Here is a 19,488-nt window from a genome sequence, read left to right on the forward strand (position 1 = left end):
CAAAAGGGGTAAAACACGTACCATTTATACCTTTACTCAGTTGCAGGTCCAGTGGGGTCGGGTAGTTCCTGTGTGGGGGGGTCATCGCTATCCTGCGCTGCCAGTAGGTATGTTTGATCTCAGGGCCAAGAAGCCAGTGGTTGCAGCTGTGCATATGTGTCGCTGGTAGTATTGCAGTATGTCATACTATGCAGCCATATAAATCGAAGGAGGGAGTATTTATTTATTTATTTATTTATTTATATGCTTCTATAGCGCAAGAATCGAGCCCGAAAGGGTTATCTCCGCGCTTTGACAACAGCAGGCCGCAAGGTACTGTAAAGGCAGCAATCCTAAAGTTATATCTCCATAAACAGATTCGTTTTTAGCATTTTTCTAAAGGTGAGGTGTTTGGAGATCTGTCTTAAGTTAAGGGGCAAGTTGTTCCACAGGGCCGGCCCCACTGATGAGAGGGCTCGGCCGCCTTGTCTGGTTTTTTTAATGAAAGGTGGTTTGAGCAGGAGTAGGTTACTTGACCGTAATTCTCGTTCTGGTTTGTAGGGCTGGAGTAGTTTGGCTAGATATTTGGGGCCGTTTCCAAATAAACACTTATGGACAGTGCAGCAGATTTTGAGTTTAACCCGTTGGCGTATTGGGAGCCAATGTAGTTTTTTTAACAGGGGTCCAGAGGATGTTCTGGGGGGGGCATTCAGAATCAATCTTGCCGCCGTGTTCTGGACCACCTGCAAACGATTGATGGCATCCTCATTGGCTTGTATCAGAAGCCCGTTGCAATAGTCAAGGCGACTTATTACAAGGGCTTGCACCAGAGTCTTTCTGTAGGTGTCAGGTAGCAGGGGGAAGACTCGCCTGAGTAATCCAATGGTGTGAAAACAAGCACCTGCAATTACATTTGCATGTTCTTTAAGAGTTAAGTTTTGGTCTAGTTTCACACCCAGATTTTTGATGGTAGGTTTAGGGGAGGGTACAGGTCCCAAGTCTTGGGGCCACCAATCAGGAGACCAGAGCATGCTGGCTTTCCCAAAACACATCACTTCGGTCTTCCCGACGTTGCACTGGAGGTAGTTGGCAGCCATCCAGTTGGAGATGGCCCTCATACCTTCCGCAAAGTTTTCCCTAACATTAGGGTCAGGGGCATGGAAAGGGTAGAGGAGTTGAGTGTCGTCGGCGTACGACACTGGAGTGAATCCGTACTTCCTCACAATCTCAGCAAGGGGGGCCACATATATATTGAATAATGTGGGGCTTAGGCATGAGCCCTGTGGCACCCCCTTAGTGAGCGCCCTGGAGATGGAGTGGTAGGGGCTCAGGCTGACAGATTGTGAGCGACCGGAGAGAAAACTCTCCAACCATGCAAGTGCCTGACCTCTGATGCCCACTCCTTGTAACCGGTTCAGCAAGATCTTATGAGAAACAGTATCGAAAGCAGCTGACAGGTCTAACAGCACCAGAATCATCGAGCCTCCTCTATCCTGTGACATCTTGATGTTATCGGTCACGGAGAGGAGTGCAGATTCGGTGCTGTAGTTGGGCCTGAACCCAGATTGGGATTGGTCCAGGCCCCCTGTCGCTTCGATAAAGCTAGAGAACTGAGTGTTGACATGTTTCTCAGCCAGTTTGGTCAGGAGGGGCAAAAGAGAGATAGGGCGGAGGTTGGAGAGTTCAGTCCAGGGAGAGGTGGTATTTTTACGTATCGGGTTCACAGTTGCCTCTTTCCACTGTTGCGGGAGCTTACCTTCTTTAAAAGAAAGGTTAAGAATTTTAGTAATAATAGGGCATAATGATCTGCTCAGGTTATTGGTTAACCTAGCCGGGAGAAGATCACAAGGAGAGCCAGATTTCATGTTTTCCAGGAGTGTTTGAACTTCATTTTCTGTAACTTCTGGAATGATTTTAAAGGTCTCCGAAGGGGTTTCCTGACATAAGGTAGTGGAGTCTTCCGAGTTATTAGGGTGCTTGGCCAAGATTTTATTGTAAATGGTGTCAATTTTGTCCTCAAAGAATTGGGAAATATTGTTGCATAGTTCTTGAGAGAAGGTATCCGGACTTTCGCATGCCAAGGGGTTAGTGAAGGTCTTGAGAATTTTGTATAATTCTCTAGTGGAATTAGCAGCTTCATCAAGCTGGGAGCGCAGGCTGGTTTTTCTTGCTTTTTTGATGTTATTATAGTAGGTGGATATGGCCTGCTGGTAGAGTGCCTTACTATCAAGAGAGTGGTCCTTTCTCCATTGCTTTTCCAGTTTCCTACATTTTTGTTTCTCTGTTTTTAATGAGTCGGAATACCATATTTCTTTTTTGGTGGTCGGGGGTTTTTTGACAGTCTTTTGCGGGGCTAGAGAGTTTATAGTCTCTAGAAGAGAGCTATTTAGTTTGGATAAAGCCAAATCGATGTCATCAGAATCGGAAATAGTTGGCTCTTTCCAGGTTTGTTCAAAAGAAGTTGGAGTAATTTTGTGCCATGCTCTTTTAGTAATGCTCATAGTGGCCGGGGGAGCAGGGGGTTTAGCTAGTCTCAGGAAGGAGAATTCCAACATGCTGTGGTCAGACCAGCTGATGGATATAGGAGGATGACAGTGTATTAAAGGGTAGTTAGTAAAGATCAAGTCCAGTGTATGGCCTTTCCTGTGAGTAGGGCCACAGTTTCTTAGGTGAAGACCTAAAAGAGCCAGATCGGCAAGGAGAAGCTTGGTATTAGGATCATCAGCAATATCTGCATGGAAATTGAAATCTCCGAGAACAATAACATTTTCTTTAGCTCTTAAATGTGGGGCTAGTATTTCAGTTAAGGCGAGAGAAAAGCCAGCCTTGGGGCCCGGAGGTCGGTATACTAGGGCGCCTTTCCAGTGTTCTTTAGTTTTGGTGTGAATTTTAAAAATCATGATTTCCATAGTCGGTAAATTAATTTGTTCCACTACCGTAATATGGATGTTTTCTTTAAAAATGATGGCAATACCTCCACCAGTTTTTATAGGGCGGTCTTGTCTTAAAATTTTATATCCTTGAGGGATACCCAAAGTTATGGATGGTAGAGTGTGAGGCTTCAGCCAGGTTTCCGTAAGGAAACATATTTCAGGTTTGTGACTTTGGATAGTATCCCAAATCTCTACATAATGTCGGGGCAATGATCGAACATTCAGGAGAAAACTTTTCCAACCTTTAGTTTTTAAGGTGGTCTCATTGTCCCTAGCAGAACCAATAATAATGCCGTTGGAAGTGGCTTGGAATCTGCATAGGGGACAAGAAAACGGGCCCTTGGGAAAAGGCCAATTGTCGCTGGCACACCTCTGTAATCTCTGTGGTTGGAGTGCTAACAAGGACTGCGAGGTGTACCTGATGCGAGTGTCTTTAGTTGAGGCCATGGTGGAAAAGGCAAGCAGGGTAGGGTGAGAGGCCCCTGGTCCCGTCCTGTCACGGACGGGCGCAGACGGGCTTCTCTCTGGCGCGTCTCAGGCGCTTCGCTGCGCGCGACCGCTGCGCGCTTGTTGTGACGAGAGGGCTAAGTACCCTCAGGTGCAGCAACTAGAGCGCTGACCGCTCAGAGAAAGCGGAAGTTACCTTGCTCTGCCTGACCCGCCCTCCGCTCAACGGCACTGGTTGCCGAGTCGGACCGGGGCGGGCAGGACGTGGAATCGAGTCAAGGTATTTAGTAATGTTTTAATCTCTCCCACAAGGCGAGTGGCGCTTTTCAAGGGCTGAAGATCTAAAATTGCAGCGCTATTAAAATACGTGCAGAAACCATGTAATAAATCACATGCTACAATTTAAAAACTATCGCTGTCAAGATCAGTATCTTAGTACCTGGCATCAGCGGGTTGAGGAGACGCTCTCACTGTCCCCCTACCGCAATGCGCCGCCTGCTCCTCGCTGCCTAAGTACCCTCAGGTGCAGCAACTAGAGCGCTGACCGCTCAGAGAAAGCGGAAGTTACCTTGCTCTGCCTGACCCGCCCTCCGCTCAACGGCACTGGTTGCCGAGTCGGACCGGGGCGGGCAGGACGTGGAATCGAGTCAAGGTATTTAGTAATGTTTTTAATCTCTCCCACAAGGCGAGTGGCGCTTTTCAAGGGCTGAAGATCTAAAATTGCAGCGCTATTAAAATATGTGCAGAAACCATGTAATAAATCACATGCTACAATTTACAAACTATCGCTGTCAAGATCGGTATCTTAGTACCTGGCGTCAGCGGGTTGAGGAGACGCTCTCACTGTCCCCCTACCGCAATGCGCCGCCTGCTCCTCGCTGCCTAAGTACCCTCAGGTGCAGCAACTAGAGCGCTGACCACTCAGAGAAAGCGGAAGTTACCTTGCTCTGCCTGACCCGCCCTCCGCTCAACGGCACTGGTTGCCGAGTCGGACCGGGGCGGGCAGTAGAGAGGAAATGTGTCTAAACAGACACCAGGGGTGGACTCAATCTCCCCAGTTACAGTTTTGAAACAAAGAGAATCCACCCATTTAAAATAGGTGAAAGGCGGGAAGGAGAGAAGGAAGAAAGAGGTTGTGCCTCCTATGATGGTGGGGTGCACACAGTGTTCTTTAAATACCCCTCACACACCAAAAGGGCCCTTGGTGTCATGCTTTATCATAGGGGTCTACGCATTCCTCTACGGAACGCGGCGTGCTACTGACCAGCGAATACGCGGGAGCACTGATAACTTCACTATGTGTCGTGTGTGAGGGTTGTGAAAAGGGTAGGGTCAGAGGGGAATGCTAAGTGAGTTTTAAAAAAATACCTGGCAAGTGAGGGCTAGGAAACTTTAATATATCTCTGTGCTGGTATTGTTAATAGGGGTGTAATGGAGGTGTAGTGTAATTAATGTACAATACCTCCTAAGGTGCGTCAACATGTTTCGAGGCCTAAAGCCTCTTCATCAGGACGGATGTAGAGATCCCTACCTTACTCAAATGTGATAACATACTGTTGTATAGGTTTAAACATTGTTCATGTCTGGAAAAGCCTAGTGTGCCTACTATGGTACATGGCATTCAGATGAATCCTCATAAAATTTGCTAGAATGAAGCCAATGTCATCATGAGCCTGTAGGGGGGAGGAAACTGTGCTCAATGGCACTAATTGTAGAGTTGCTACCTGCTGAGTACAACCCCTCCGTGCTGCAATTTACTCGGAGTCATGTGTGCCCTCCACAGACATTTTAAGTGTAGCAGTGTATGCCAGTGGTTGGGAGACACGTGATGTGTTTGAATACAACACTGGACCCCACTGCACATCTGTCAAAGGGTGCCCAAGATCAAGCTCCCACGCCGCCCGCAAACTTGCATCATGGCGCGGGAGCAGCGCCACCGCCACCTTGTACATCCAAGCCACCAAATGACTCCCATCCCCACCCTTGTTAGCCCCAGTTAAAACAGTGAAGTCAGGGGGCTCCAAAAGGTAACTATCCAGACATGCGCACAATGCCTCTGCACTCTCAGCAGCACAAAATGATCCATTGTAGTCAAAGTCCGAAGAAGGGGGTCTTCAGGGCGGGAAAACACATGCTCTGCTGGAAACAAATCGCAGAACATGGTCATCTGGAATTTAGCCAATGTAGATTTCATTAGGGTCTCCTGCAGAATGGGAACCCAGCCATGTCCCACAAGCTGCAGTGCGGGGGAGTATAACACACGAGCCCCCGTCACATGCTGCAACTTATGACTTGGCCAGCTGGTTGTGGACACATTCTGGATGACTTGGGGGTCCAGAAGGAACCCCCGCGGCAACAGGGTGTTGAGCGTAGAAGGATGTACCAAATCAGCCTCGGGCCTCTAGTGCGGAATCCGAAGATCTGTACTATACCAATGTTTTGCAAAGCTTGCCTGTGCCACCAGATAGTAGATCTGCAGATTTGACACACCTAACCCTCCCCTCTCATATGGGAGTATTAAAGTGTCCCAGCCAATACGGGCCCGTTTACCACCCCATACCAATTGTGAGAACAGCGTGCGTAGGTTAGAAGAGAAGCTATTTGAGCGGAATGGGAATGTTTAAAAAGAGATAAAAAAATTGTGGGAGCACCACCATCTTAATTATAGCTTTTCTTCCAACCGTCGATAGGGGCAGTTGCAACCAGCGTTCAATGTTGCGGTCCAGTTTCTCAACTACCAGGCCATAGTTCAGCTGTAGGTTACGATCCTTGACCCTATGGATGTGGACTCCCAGGCGTTTCACAGAGTTATCACAACAGGTCAGTCCTCCGTCAGTTGCAGCACCTCCAATTTCTCCCAATTTATATGAAGACCCGACTTGGTGCTATATCTTGTCACTTCCCGGAGCAACGGCATTAGGTTGTCATTTGGGTGCCACACATAATGAATAATATCATTGTCGTAGAGCGTGAGTAGCATGGGCTCGGTGTTAAACTGCAACCCTCTATGACTATAATTTTCTAGCAACTGGTGCACCAGTGGTTCTAGAGCAATTACAAACAGTAGGGGGGATAGAGTGCAACCCTGTTGCACATTCCCCGTGTAAGCTGAAACACTTTAGTCAATTTGCCATTATTATTATTATTATTATTATGTTTCTTATATAGCGCCAGAATCGACCCCCGAAGGGGTATTTCCGCGCTTGCCTTGGGAACCCTTCCTGGCTTTTCCCTGTGAGATTGCCCCTACAGGGCATCCCCAAGGTGAAAGCCAGGCATTCCGCCGCGGGAGGGCCGTTGTGGAGATTAAGCAAGCTTAATGCCCAGAGTTGCAGAGTGTGAACCCATGATTAGGTCAGGCACCGAAGCGAGAATTATCGAGTCCCTGGACATTTGAGCTCAAGACCCTGCCGCGTCGGGAATCGAACCCTGGTCCTGGGTCTGACCTCTGCTTCAGGGTCTGCCTGCTCTAACCAGTGAACCACACTTCTCCAACGGATTCAAACGGATATGTGCCATTGGCAATGTGTACAATAGCCGAGCCATTGGCAAGAATCACTCCAGGATCCCCAGTCTCTCCATGGTAGCATATAAAAAGGGCCACTCGGGCGAATCAAACGCTTTCTCAGCATCGAGAAGGGCGGTGGCCGCAGGGACTGTCGGCAAGATACTATTTAGCATGGCAAACAGCTTGCGATTGTAAAGGGCTGTGTATTTATGAGGAATAAAGCCCATTTGAGCTGGTGAGATCAGCTTCTCCACAATCAAAGCAGGTCTAGTCGCTAGCATTTTGGATAAGATTTTATTATCAAAGTTCAGGAATGACAGGGGACGATATGAGCTACATTTTAATACGTCCTTCCCCGGTTTAGGTAACAAAATTATAACATCTTCTATCAAAGTGGGGGGTGCATACCAAGTTCAATGGCCTCCTGATACATATCGATAAGATGGGGCACAAGTAGGCTCTTCTATTTTTTTATAAAAACAACCCGTGAATCCATCCAGCCCGGACGCTTTAGCGCCATCTAGCATTTTGATGGCTTTTGATACCTCATCCTCTGAAAAGGGCTGAGCCAGGAATTCCTGGTGGGCCTTATCCATCCAGGCAAGGAGACCTCATTGAGGTTTTCACTATAGGCCGGAGGGAGGTCAGCAGTTAGGGAGGTATATACAGTTATGTAATACTAAAGCACCTCTCTCAATACTTCTACATTACCCGTGATACGCTCACCATCTTCCCCACTCAATTCCGCTATGTAGGTAGGCCTACAGGTGTATTGCATCAGTATGGCTAGCATCCTACCAGGCCGTTCACCCTCCCCATACCAAAGAGCGACTGCGTATTTACCTAGAAAATGTGTCTCCTGTTCCGAGGCTTCATGGAATTCTGCCAAGAGAGCCGCATGACTTTTCAAGTCGGGGGGATTGACATTTACTGCACCACGATCGAACTCCACATTCTGTGCCTCTATCTGCGCAAGCAAGCGGCACTGGGCCCTAAGTACCCCAGCATTTTTTTGAGATACACACCCCCCTTGCATAGGCATTGAAGGCCTCCCACAGGGTAGCCTTTCAGTCCACCGACCCCTCATTTATCGTAAAGTATTCAACTATTGCTTTCCCAGTACAGTGATGAGGAAAGTATCCCTCAAGGCCAGGAATCGCCACGGTCACTCAACTCCCCCCGCTCTAGGAACATGCAAGTTTACCATCACAGAAAAGTGATCCGATAAAGTACGAAGGAGATGAGTAACTGCGTCAACTCATACTGCCATCCCAGCAGACAAGCACCAATAGTCTAACCGCGTCCAGGTATTAAGGGGTGCAGAGCAATGAGTATACCCTTCTTGGTACGCACAGTGATATCTCCATGCATCCACCAACCCAAGTTGTTCAATAGTGTCCAGGACCCGTGCCTCGCCCTCGGTTTTGTACCTATTGTATGTACCTTGACAAGCAACAAGTTGAAATGCCCTCCCATGTAAATACAATCTGCCCCCATGAGAACTATATTACTGTGGCTTGCCTAAAAAAACTTGGGTCATCAACATTTGGGCATATATATTAAAAAGTAGCACAACGTGTTCAAGAATGAAACCTTTAACCAATAAATAACGACCCCCCGCATCCCGATAGACCTCCTCCTCCCAAAACGGCACCCATTTGTGTATCAACACTGCAAACCCTCTGGCATAATTTCACTGCAATCGTACCCTTTTTTTTGCAAAGTGCATAGTTGTGGATTTTGGGTCCCAGCTCAGCCGGCACCTAGGGAAACCTAGCAAACCTGTAGATATTTGAAAACTAGACACCTGGGTCAATCCAGAGAGTCCATGACTTTCATTAGGTTGTTTTATCCAGAACATATTTCTCTCACATTTTTGTGATGGAAAGTTCTGGAATCTGCGGGTAGCCACAAACTACCTAAACACACAGCAGTGCCCTAAGTCTTTCGATAAATATAGTACTTCACTTGCGTGGGGAGACCTAGAACACACTACAGGAAACGGCCCAAAACGCAACATGGATTCATCACATTTTTCCACTCAAAACTGCCTCGTTTTTTGCAAAGTATGTAGCTGTGGATTTTGAGCCCTAGCTCAGCCGGCACCCAGGGAAACCTAGCAAACTAGTACTTTGTTGAAAACTAGACATCCAGTGGAATCCAGGATGGGGTGACTTGTCTGGCTTGTTACTTTAGGTAACCTTGTTTGTGGCTGTTGTAAATGTATCATTTTGGCTGAAGGATACTTGAATTGGCCACTATGAAGAATGTTTTATATTTCTGAGTCATGTGGCCAGTTTTGATAGCATTACGGGCATCTTTATAGGACTCTACTAATGTTGTGTGGTGCTAGATATTTTATTCCTTACCCTTTTCCTCCCGACCCATTTAATGCTAAATATTTTTATATTTCTCATGCACCTTTGTCTATCTCATCATGTTCATCACTATCAAAGTCTATTTCCTTGCCGGTTGAAGCTCCTTGGGTAGAGTCTCTGTTTTTTTTCTTACAAACACTACATCCACTGGAGATATCGCCTTTGCTTTCAGCTTCTCTTATCTTCTCTGCTGATGACGCACAGATGTGTTTGTGTATCGTCTGCACAGAGATGAAGAGAAGCCGATAAATATTCTAAATGATGTTAAAGTCTCACATTCAAAATTTATAAAGTAGCCTGAAGTAATTCTCATTTACTTAACTGTGAACACCAGGACTCCCCAATGTCCTCTAATAGCAATATCTTGATGTGTATTTTTCTACTATTTTGTAAGGTTGATGCTATTTCTGTATTTAGTCTGTTCATTAGACAGACTAACCAGCAATTGGTCCAGAGTCATTTTAGTACCTTGCACCTGTGGGTTATATACACATTATACACTAATCATATTAATCCGTGTGCAGTGTATTAATTTGTCAACAGTAGGTGGCTTCACTTATCTTAAGTAAGAGGCACACATGTATCTGAAATGTATCACTTTGTTTATTGAGGCTAACTGAAATTGTTTGGAATCCATTTTGTTGCATGTTAGGTTAAAGTTTAAGCTGGCCTAATTAACATAAACTTTCTTTTATTAAATGTCTTGCCAGTACCTTCTTTTCCCTCTCCTCTGCAGGTGTCTTATCACCACATTCAATAACCCCTTCTTTGCTCAGTGCTCAGCCTTTTTTTTTTAAGCCATAACATTTTTTAACATTGGCTATCCATGACAAAATTGTTCCATTTTTTCCAACATCTAGAGGACTCTGAAAGTATTCAGTGTTTTTGGAGTCCCCTGAGGGGAACTGAGAAATTTGCCACAATATATAGATTGTTTTATTCCGGTTTAAAACGGTAAAAAAAGCATAGCAGAAGAAAGTGTCTGTTTTTCTCTTGCAAATGGCGTCAACAAAAGGTACGCAGTGCAAAATTCACAATCTTCCCTGATTTCAGGACCAGGTAGGCTTGAATGAAAAACCAACTTTTTTACCACAGTTTTGACATTTTACTGGGAGATATCCCATTTTTCTTATTTTGAGATGGGAATGGAAGTTAAACCCATAATAGATCCCAAAAGCTATACATTTTTGTAAACTAAGCAAAATGACAAATTCAGTAAGGTGTCATTTGTGTTCCTCCTTCGTGGATTACCCAAAGAAACTAAGGGCCTCATTATGATGTCCGTTGGAAAGCATCCTGACTGACTCCTTGTGGAAATAATTTCCGACCGACTCAGGTTCAGGGAGTCCGACCGACCGATTACGATGTTTCCGAACACAACTCCGCCGGACTCCCATTGACTTCAATAGAAGCCTTATGTTTGACCGATGACAAACAAACAAACCTGGTATTTGTAAAGCACAAACAATCACCCCTAAGGGTGTCAAGGAGCTGCGGGCCGTCGGGAAGATTACGCAAGCTATTGCCCAGAGCCACAACAAAGGCACCCATTGAAAAAGGAGTGGTTCTGGAAAACCTTGCACCCTCATGGTGCTTGCCACACTGTGCATGGTTGGAAAGAGGAAACCATGGGTACGCCCATGGGTTCCAACTGGAGCCCTCTGGGTGAAGGGGGGCCTTCTTTGTGCCCTCAAGGCGGTTTCCGACAGCCAATCCTTGTCAGACTGACCAAGCCGGAACAGCTGTTTGAGTCCAAAAACGTAATCGGTTGTCCGGAAACGTGGCCCATAGAGCTCCACGATTTGGCTCCAACCAACTCGGGCTCTCCAAATACCGGTCGGAACCGATTCAGAATGACTGACTTACTACCTTGTCTCGCAATCGGTCAGTCGGAAATGTTTCTGAGTCGGTCGGAAACATGGATTCCGACATACGGATTTTGGGCCCTAGCTCAACTGACAACTAGGGACACCTGTACTTTTTTAAACATTGAACAAATGGGGAAATCCAGGAGGGATGCCTGCTTGGCTCTCACTAGCCTGTTTGACCCATAATCCCTTGCAAATCTCAAACATTGACTAACATTCTCATATGCCTCATATTTTTGTAATGTAAAGTTGTGGAATCTGTGGGGAACGACAGTTTACCTTCCCCCAACAGTCCCCTAAGTCTTCTGATACAAATGGTACCTCACTTGTGTGCGTAGACCCATTGCCCACAACCGGAAATGGCCCAACATGCAACATGGAAACATCACATTTTTCCACTCGAAAGCGACCCTTTCTTGCAAAGTGTGTAGCCGTGTATTTTAAGCCTTAGGACAGCCGACACTTAGGGAAACCTAGCAAATCTGTACATTTTTTAAAACAAGATACATTGGGGAATCCAGTACGGGGTGACTTGTTACTTGAGTGAACCTTGTTTGTGTATTTTTCTCAGGTCATTGTCAAAATGATCAACGTCCATGTATCTCATTCGGCTCAAGGAGTACTTCATTTGGCCACTATGAAGAATTCTTTTGTCTATTTTTGAGTCACATGACCAGTTTTGATAGCATTATGGGCATCTTTCTAGGGCCATTCTAACTTTGTAGGGTGCTCTATGTTTTATTATCTGTTATTCCTTATGCTTTTCCTCCTTCCCCGTATTATACTAATTATTTTGATGTTTCTTATGTTCCTTAGTCGATTCCATGATATTCTTCACTCTCAAAGTCTACCCCCTTTGCTGGTTGAAGTTCCTTGGGTATCATTTCTGTATTTATTTTCTTTCTACACTACATCCATTGGAGATATTGCCTTTGCTTTACCGTCTCTTATCATCTCTACTGACGATACACTGATGTATTAGTGTATCGTCAGCACAGAAATGAAGAGAAGCCGGTAACTTTTCTAAATGAAGTTAAAGTCTCATATCCATAATTTAGCAAGTAGCTTGAAGAAATCTTCTTTTCCTAAACTGTGAGCACCATGACTCCCTAATGCCCTCTGACATCAATATGTTGATGTAAATGTTTACTAGTTAACTAGTAAAGTTTACGCAATTCATGTGTTCAGTATGTTATGTTGTGTTAAAGGATTTTACAGAGCGCTTGTATACCATTCGGTGACTTGCTGCTGAGTACTATAGAGTAGGATTACCAGAACCCTAATTATTAAAAAGGCATGTCTTTAGCTCCTTCCTAAAGTTCCGCAGGATGGGAAGGTCTCTGTTATGGGGAGGAAGACTGTTCCAGAGCTTGGTTGATCCAGTAATACAGCTTCTTCCTCTCGAGTTCAATTTACGTAATCTGGGGACAACCAGTTTCTTGGCTTCGAGGAAGTACAGAGGTCTGCTGGGTTCATACCACTCAAAGCTGTGCTTCAGGAACTCTCGGTCAGTGTTATGAAGAACCTTGGGGGCGGTGCAAAGTTCCTTGGAAGCCAGTGTAACTTGCATTCTGTTCAATATCAAAGAGTCCAAAAGGCCCATTGAACACTCCATTATTAGTGATTATTAAAGCAAAACTTTTACCAACTGTAGCCAATGGAAGTGAAGTTCAACACAGGAAAGACGAAGCGATCCAGGACAGCCTCCAAACGCGGGTGTACAAAACTGTATTTTTATTTACCACACAACTCCTCACCGGCACAGGTCCGGTTGGTATTTGGTCTGCAACAGCAACATCTGTACTGAAGATATGCAACAATAAAAACCTGATATAAAGTCTGTAGCAACCAAGAAAATGAGTTTAATAAAGGCGCTCTGGAATGCATTACAAGGTGACCCTCAATCCGCCTGAACCGAGTATTTACAATCATCTTTAAAGCTTACCAACATGGCAGACCTATGGCAGTGGAACCTGCCATTTACTTCTTTTCAACAAATTCTAAAGAAGGCGGCAAAGCAGCATTCATTAATGGAGGACAAAGCCAGGCTAAGCAAGCGAGCCAATGCATGGATGGTCTTGCAATCGTATACAAAAGCGCAACCGGCAACATATAGCGGTCTGTTCTTTTCTCTTTATTTAAAGAATAGGGGCCAGATGTAGGGAAATCTGAAATACTGATTTCTTAATAGCAATTTTACCGATTCGCTATTTAGGAATCGGTATTTCCTATGTAGGTAAAGATTTGGTGAAAAAAACGGAGTCCTTAATATTCCTTATTACTGAATTGGTAATTGAGATTCGGTAATAAGGAATACCTACCCATTAATTTCTATGGGCTTGGAGGCCGATAGGAATGAATGTGAAGACATTCACTATTAGCGATTCGGTATTACCGAATTGCTAATAGCAGGAGCACTTTCAAGGGTGCCAGGAAGTCCAAGGGACATGAATGTGTGCCACATGGCATTTAACAAAAAACAAAAAAGTGACTTTTTAAAGGAAATCAGTATATACCGCCAACTTGAAGTTGGCAGTAATTACCGATTTCTTAAGGCTCAAAAGCACTCTTTAATGTGCTTCCTACATTGATTTAAGGAATAGGTATTACCGATTCCTTAAATACAAGAGCAATTCCCTATTTACCGATTCCTTACCTACATTAGGAATGGCTAAATACCGGTCGGTAGTGCTGAAATTTACTGAATTTCGGTGTTGCTGCCGTCTAATGCAGACCAGCCAAGCTGGAAATATCCGGGCCCAAAGTCATGTAGCGTTTATCGATCACCAACGCAGGATTTTATTCATTTAATGTGTATCTGCGCAGCCCTAAGTCTACACCGTAGTAAACTGCAGAAGAAATTATTCAATGCAAGAGGCAATATTAAAAGACTCGATCTGAATGACCCATGACTTAACTTTCACTTCATTAAAAATTAAAATTATTTAAATAATTACGAACAAGTATTAAAACACGGCTAGTGGCCATACACAACGGCACTTTAGAGACTAAGGCCTCTGGCTCCTTTTTATCATCAAATGTACTGAATAAATTATCGACCCGGTGTATTCATGACTCACAGATTAACTGTCATTCAGTAAAACATTTTCCTCAAACACGAGGAAATATCCTAAAATGGTTATGGGTGAAGTACGACTGCACCTTAGAGACTGCGTCTCATGTCCTCTTTTCTGTTATCCTATGCATTGCTCACCCATTTAGATTCTATACTCCCTAACTGAATGTTTATGGTACAGCTGCAACAAGAAATTTTTAAAACACATATTTTAATGTACATTTTAATGGTTTTATGTATGGAGATTTACTGGTATATTCTTATGGTTTTAATTAACTAAACAATAAATATATTCTGATTCTGATTTTGATTCAGTGTAACATTTAAATTTCCTGGGAAACAGATTGGGATTTTGGGATTCCTAGGAGAAGCCTGGCGGGTGCATTTTACGCAATCTGAAGCTCATTAAGGTGCTTTTACTGCATATTTAATTATAGACCGTTACAGTAGTCCAATTTCAATATGACCAAGGTCACGATCACGTGTTTTTTTGGTGTTGGTTCGAATGAAGGTGAGAATGTTCTTAATCAGCCGAAGTAAGTAGAAGGCGGAGGAGACAATGGCGTTCACCTGGCTACCAAAGTTCACTTTTATTATCCATTTGGGTTCCTAGGTTCTTTGCTTTAGACACAGGGATGGGCAGAGGGCCTAGTTCATCTGGGGTCGAAGCTGGAGAGAGGTTACCGAACAATACCACCTCAGTTTTACCAGAATTGAGCTTCGGGTAGGGTCGGCTCATCCATGAACCGATTGCAAGCATGCAAGCATGGAAACGGGAGGAGACATTGTTGTCGTTGTTGAAAGTTGACACCACTGTCTGGGTGTTGTCAGCATAAGATGTAAGGGCAAAGCCAAAGGTTTTATTCAGCCAGTCTATTTCCGAGATGTCGACATTAAATAAGGTCTGACTGAGCAAAGATCCCTGTAGGACCCCGCAAGGGAAGGAGAAAGGGGAAGATTCATATTTTTTAGGGCAACTGTTTGCAGTCTTCATACAGAAAGGAAGTCAATGAGGCCAAGGCCTTACTCTTGACTCTGAGCCATGTCCATCGGACAACCAACAGCCCATGGTCGACGGTATCGAAGGCCACCAACAGATCAAGGAGAATAAGAGAATGTTTATTACATTGACAAGTACCAATTGGTGCACCGTACGTTTAGTGCCTTATGCACTTGTGCACTATACACACATTATACACTAATAGTATTAACCCATGTGCAATGTATTAATTTATTAACAGTGGCTTCATGTATATTAATTAAGAGCCACACATAAATCTGAAATGTATCCCTTTGTGCATTGATGCCAACTGTACTTTTTTGGAATTCCTTTTGATGCAAGTTAGTTTAATGTTTAACCAGGCCTGAGTAACATGAATTTCCTTTTATTAAATGTCTTGCCAGTGCCTTTTTTTTCTCTCCTCTGCAGGTGTTTTATCACATTCATTAACCCTTTCGCTGCTAGACCTTCCTCAGTGCTGAGCCTTTTTTTGTTTTTCTGGGATGGTTAACGCTTAGGCCTCCATAACATTGTTTCACATAAGCTATCCAGGCCAAATTTGCATCCTTTATTTCCAACATAATGGGTAATCTGAAGGTATGAAGGGTTTATGGATTCCCTAGGAGGGAAATGCTACATTTGCTAAAATATAGAAAATTGTGTTTTTTTCGGGATAAAATGGTAAAAAAGTGCAGCAGAAGAAAGTATCTGTTTCTTCACCTGCAAATGGCATCCACAAAAGGTGAGCTGTGATGAAATCACCATCTTTCTAGCTTTCAGGAACAGGCAGACTGTTGCAGCATTTTACTGGGAGATTGCCCATTTATCCTATGTTTTGTGCTTTCAGCCTCCTTCCAGTTTGAGGTGGAAATGGAAGTTAAACCCATAATGGATCAGAAAATGCTATACATTTCTGTAAACTAGAAAACATTCCATATTCAGCAAGGGGTCATTTGTGTACATCCTTCAAGGTTTTTCCTAAGAAACTAAGGGGCATATTTACAACAGAATGGGGAATCGTGGCATTCAGCAAAAATTGCTAAGGCCACGCTTAGTCATTCTGAAAACGCAGAGGTTCGCCGTATTCACAAGCATGCGGAGCACCCCTGCATTTCCCCTAGCGCTGGAGCTTCATTTAGCTGCCTGGCTCAAACGCAGGCACCCTTGCACCCTACTGCAAGGGTGTCTGCGTTGGGGGAATTGTTGTTCATGTGCAGGAAGGTTCCCCTTCCTGCACATAAACAATCCAGAATGGAGATTTGTAACTCCTATGTCAGCTACATTGTGCATCACACATCGAAGTTGGTATTCCTCAATTTTTTTATGATTGTTTAAGTGCACAAAGGGACACCTTCCTGCACATAAACAATCATTCATGGCGTTTTTCTGTTTCTCTGTGTGCTGCACAATGCAGCACAAAAGGACACAGCAAGAACAGGGAGAAATTACCCATTTCTCCTCACTTTGCCATGTTAAGACCATGTTTTCCCTGGTCTTAATTTTGGCGCTGCCTCCTATTTATGCCACCTTTATAAATAGGGGGCAGTGTCAAAATCAATGGGTGTTGCGGTCGAATGCGAACAGCAACACCCATTGCTCACACCTTTCACGCTAAGTGTAGCGTGAAAGGAGCCTTATATACAATGCGGCGTTAAGCCAGGTTAGGTGACTTAAAGCTGCCTTATCAATAAGGCAAAGGGTTTATCATCACAGGAATGTCATGAAAGTGACGTTCCTGTGGGGATAGAGGCTTGTAAATATGAGCAAAAGTGTTGAAATAAAAAAATATTGAAAATTAGTAGACCAAAACAGTCATTTGTGACAACGGTTTTATTTGTAACCTCTTGTCACAATGGCCAATTTAATAAAGCAATATATCATTACATGTGTGAGACCATACTCGTTGCCGGGATATACATATAGGGTTTGTGGGCTTTCAAAGAACTTAAGGTATCCAGAGCCAATAACTGAGCAGCACCTTGCAGAGGTTTTTCATTGTGTACTGGGTATAAGCAATTCACTTGGTAAAATATATAGGTGAAAAATAGCTATCAAGGCAACCTATATATTTCTGAAATGGGCACACGATATAGAGTTTAGGGGCAGTGGTTATTTGCACATCTTGGAATTTCTGGGTTCCCGTACTAGCAGGTGAATTGTAGGGTATTTCACACAATGTCTTTTTTCCTACACAATAGCTTACATTCCCGAAGGCAGAAACACAGAGAAATAGAATAGGTAAAAACCCCTGTTGTACTACCCTGTGTTCCCCCTAAGTTTCTCTCTACAAATGATACCTCATTTGTGTCGGTAGGGATAGTGTCCACGACAGGAAAGGCACCAAAATGCAACATCAACATATCAAAATATTTCACTAAACAAGTATCGTTTTTTTTTCCAAAGTACCTAGCTGTGGATTTTGGGCCCTAGCTCAGCCGGCACCTACGGCGACCCAGCAAACCTGTATACTTTGGAAACTCGAGCTTCATTTGGCTAGCGCTTACTGCGCATGTGTGGGTGAGTGGACGCCTACTAAAGGCGAGTCCCTCGGCGTGTCCAGCTGACAAGGTAGCGAGCGCTGTGCTGCAGAGGCGCGCTGCGTGTTTTCACCGCGTTTTTAACTTTTCTTTGAGCTGCATATTGGTTGGTGTGCGCGTAGGCTGTGGGGTAGTTTAAAATTGGCCCTCTCACATGCACCGTAAATTGTGCCCCCCACCGCCGCTTGGCGGGCTGGTTCCCGGGGTGGGCGCCATATTGGAGTGGGGCTGAGGAGCTTCATTTGGCTAGCGCTTACTGCGCATGTGTGGGTGAGTGGACGCCTACTAAATGCTCCTCCCTTCCGTAGCGGGATCGCGGAGCGGGCGCGTCCTCGCGTGGCCGGAGTCGTGCCAGAGTCCTGCCCGTCTGCGACAGGACGCGCTGGACGTGGCTGGACTCTGGCCCCCCTCCTGGTTGTACTATCTGTCGCCATGCGGTGCTACACCAGAGACAGTCTGGTAGCCATTGAGAGGTCGCGGATGACCTGTTCTACATCTAGGGTGGACCCCCTATGGGGCCCGTTCTCGTGTGACTGCGGCTGTTTCACGCTGACCGCCCCCGTTAGCAGGAGCTGCAGGGACGTTCCTCGTACGCCCCTAAGCCCGTTGCCAGGTATTTGCATCTGGAATCTTAATGCTAGGTCGCTTGTCAAGCACCATCTCGACATTAACGATCTGTTGGGTAGGGAATTGCCTGACCTATTCTGTTTAACAGAGACCTGGCTGCAGGATGCCGACACGGCCATTGTCAATCTGGCCTTCCCGCCGGAATACTCAGTATTCACTTTGAACAGGACCTCAAGAGGCGGGGGCATAGCTCTCGCGGTCAAATCCTGCTATTCCACTACATGGCATGGGCAAAAGATCCCGGGGTGTGAAAGCGCCCTGTTTAAGGTCGCTATTTCATCTAATTTCACCCTGTCGGGATTAGTGATCTACCGGCCCCCGGGGAGTGATGTGGCCTTTAGAGCAGCGTTACCTGATGCTATCAGCAATCTGGCTGCGGGGTGCTCCAATTTTACCATCACTGGAGATTTAAATCTACACTTTGACAACTTCGGTAGTCCCCCAGTTTCCAGCTTCCTGGCGGACCTTGAGGCGCTACAGCTGAATCAGCTGGTGACACAACCTACACATTCAGGGGGACACACCCTTGATCCGTTTTTCACCAACCTTACGGAAGTCTGTGTCACCAGCTACACACCTCTGGCATGGACTGATCATTATTTGATACAGTTCCATTGCCCTATTGTGGCTAGTCCACCCAAGCCAGTGGTGTGTTCTGTTCCAAGACGACGCTGGAACAAACTCAAGCTGGATGAGCTCTTCCATCTTCTATCTGCCGACCCGTTTGACATCTCGGGCCCGCTTGATCAGGTGTACGACAGGTTTAGCGACTGGGTCTCTAGGGCCTTGGACACCCTTATCCCCTTGGTGACCGGTAAAACCAGAACTGGCAAGGCCAGCCCCTGGTACGATGACTCACTGCGGGCTCTGAAGGTCTCTTGTAAGCGCGCAGAGCGGGCATGGCGTAAAGCCTATTCCAACTCCAAGAAAGCTACGTATCGGTCAACAGTGAAGGTGTACCATCGGGCGGTTTGTAGAACCCGTGCCGCTTTCTATGCGACACAATTCAGGAATAGTTCGAACCCGGCAAAGGCTATCTTCAAGGTAGTGAAAGACCTTACTGCCAAAAAAGTCACAACTTCACATCAGAGCTCTGTGGAGCACTGTGAAAAGTTGGCAGAGTTTTTCCTGGAAA

The sequence above is a fragment of the Lissotriton vulgaris genome, unplaced genomic scaffold (assembly GCF_964263255.1).
Source record: "Lissotriton vulgaris unplaced genomic scaffold, aLisVul1.2 SCAFFOLD_1446, whole genome shotgun sequence".
Lineage (NCBI taxonomy): Eukaryota > Metazoa > Chordata > Amphibia > Caudata > Salamandridae > Lissotriton > Lissotriton vulgaris.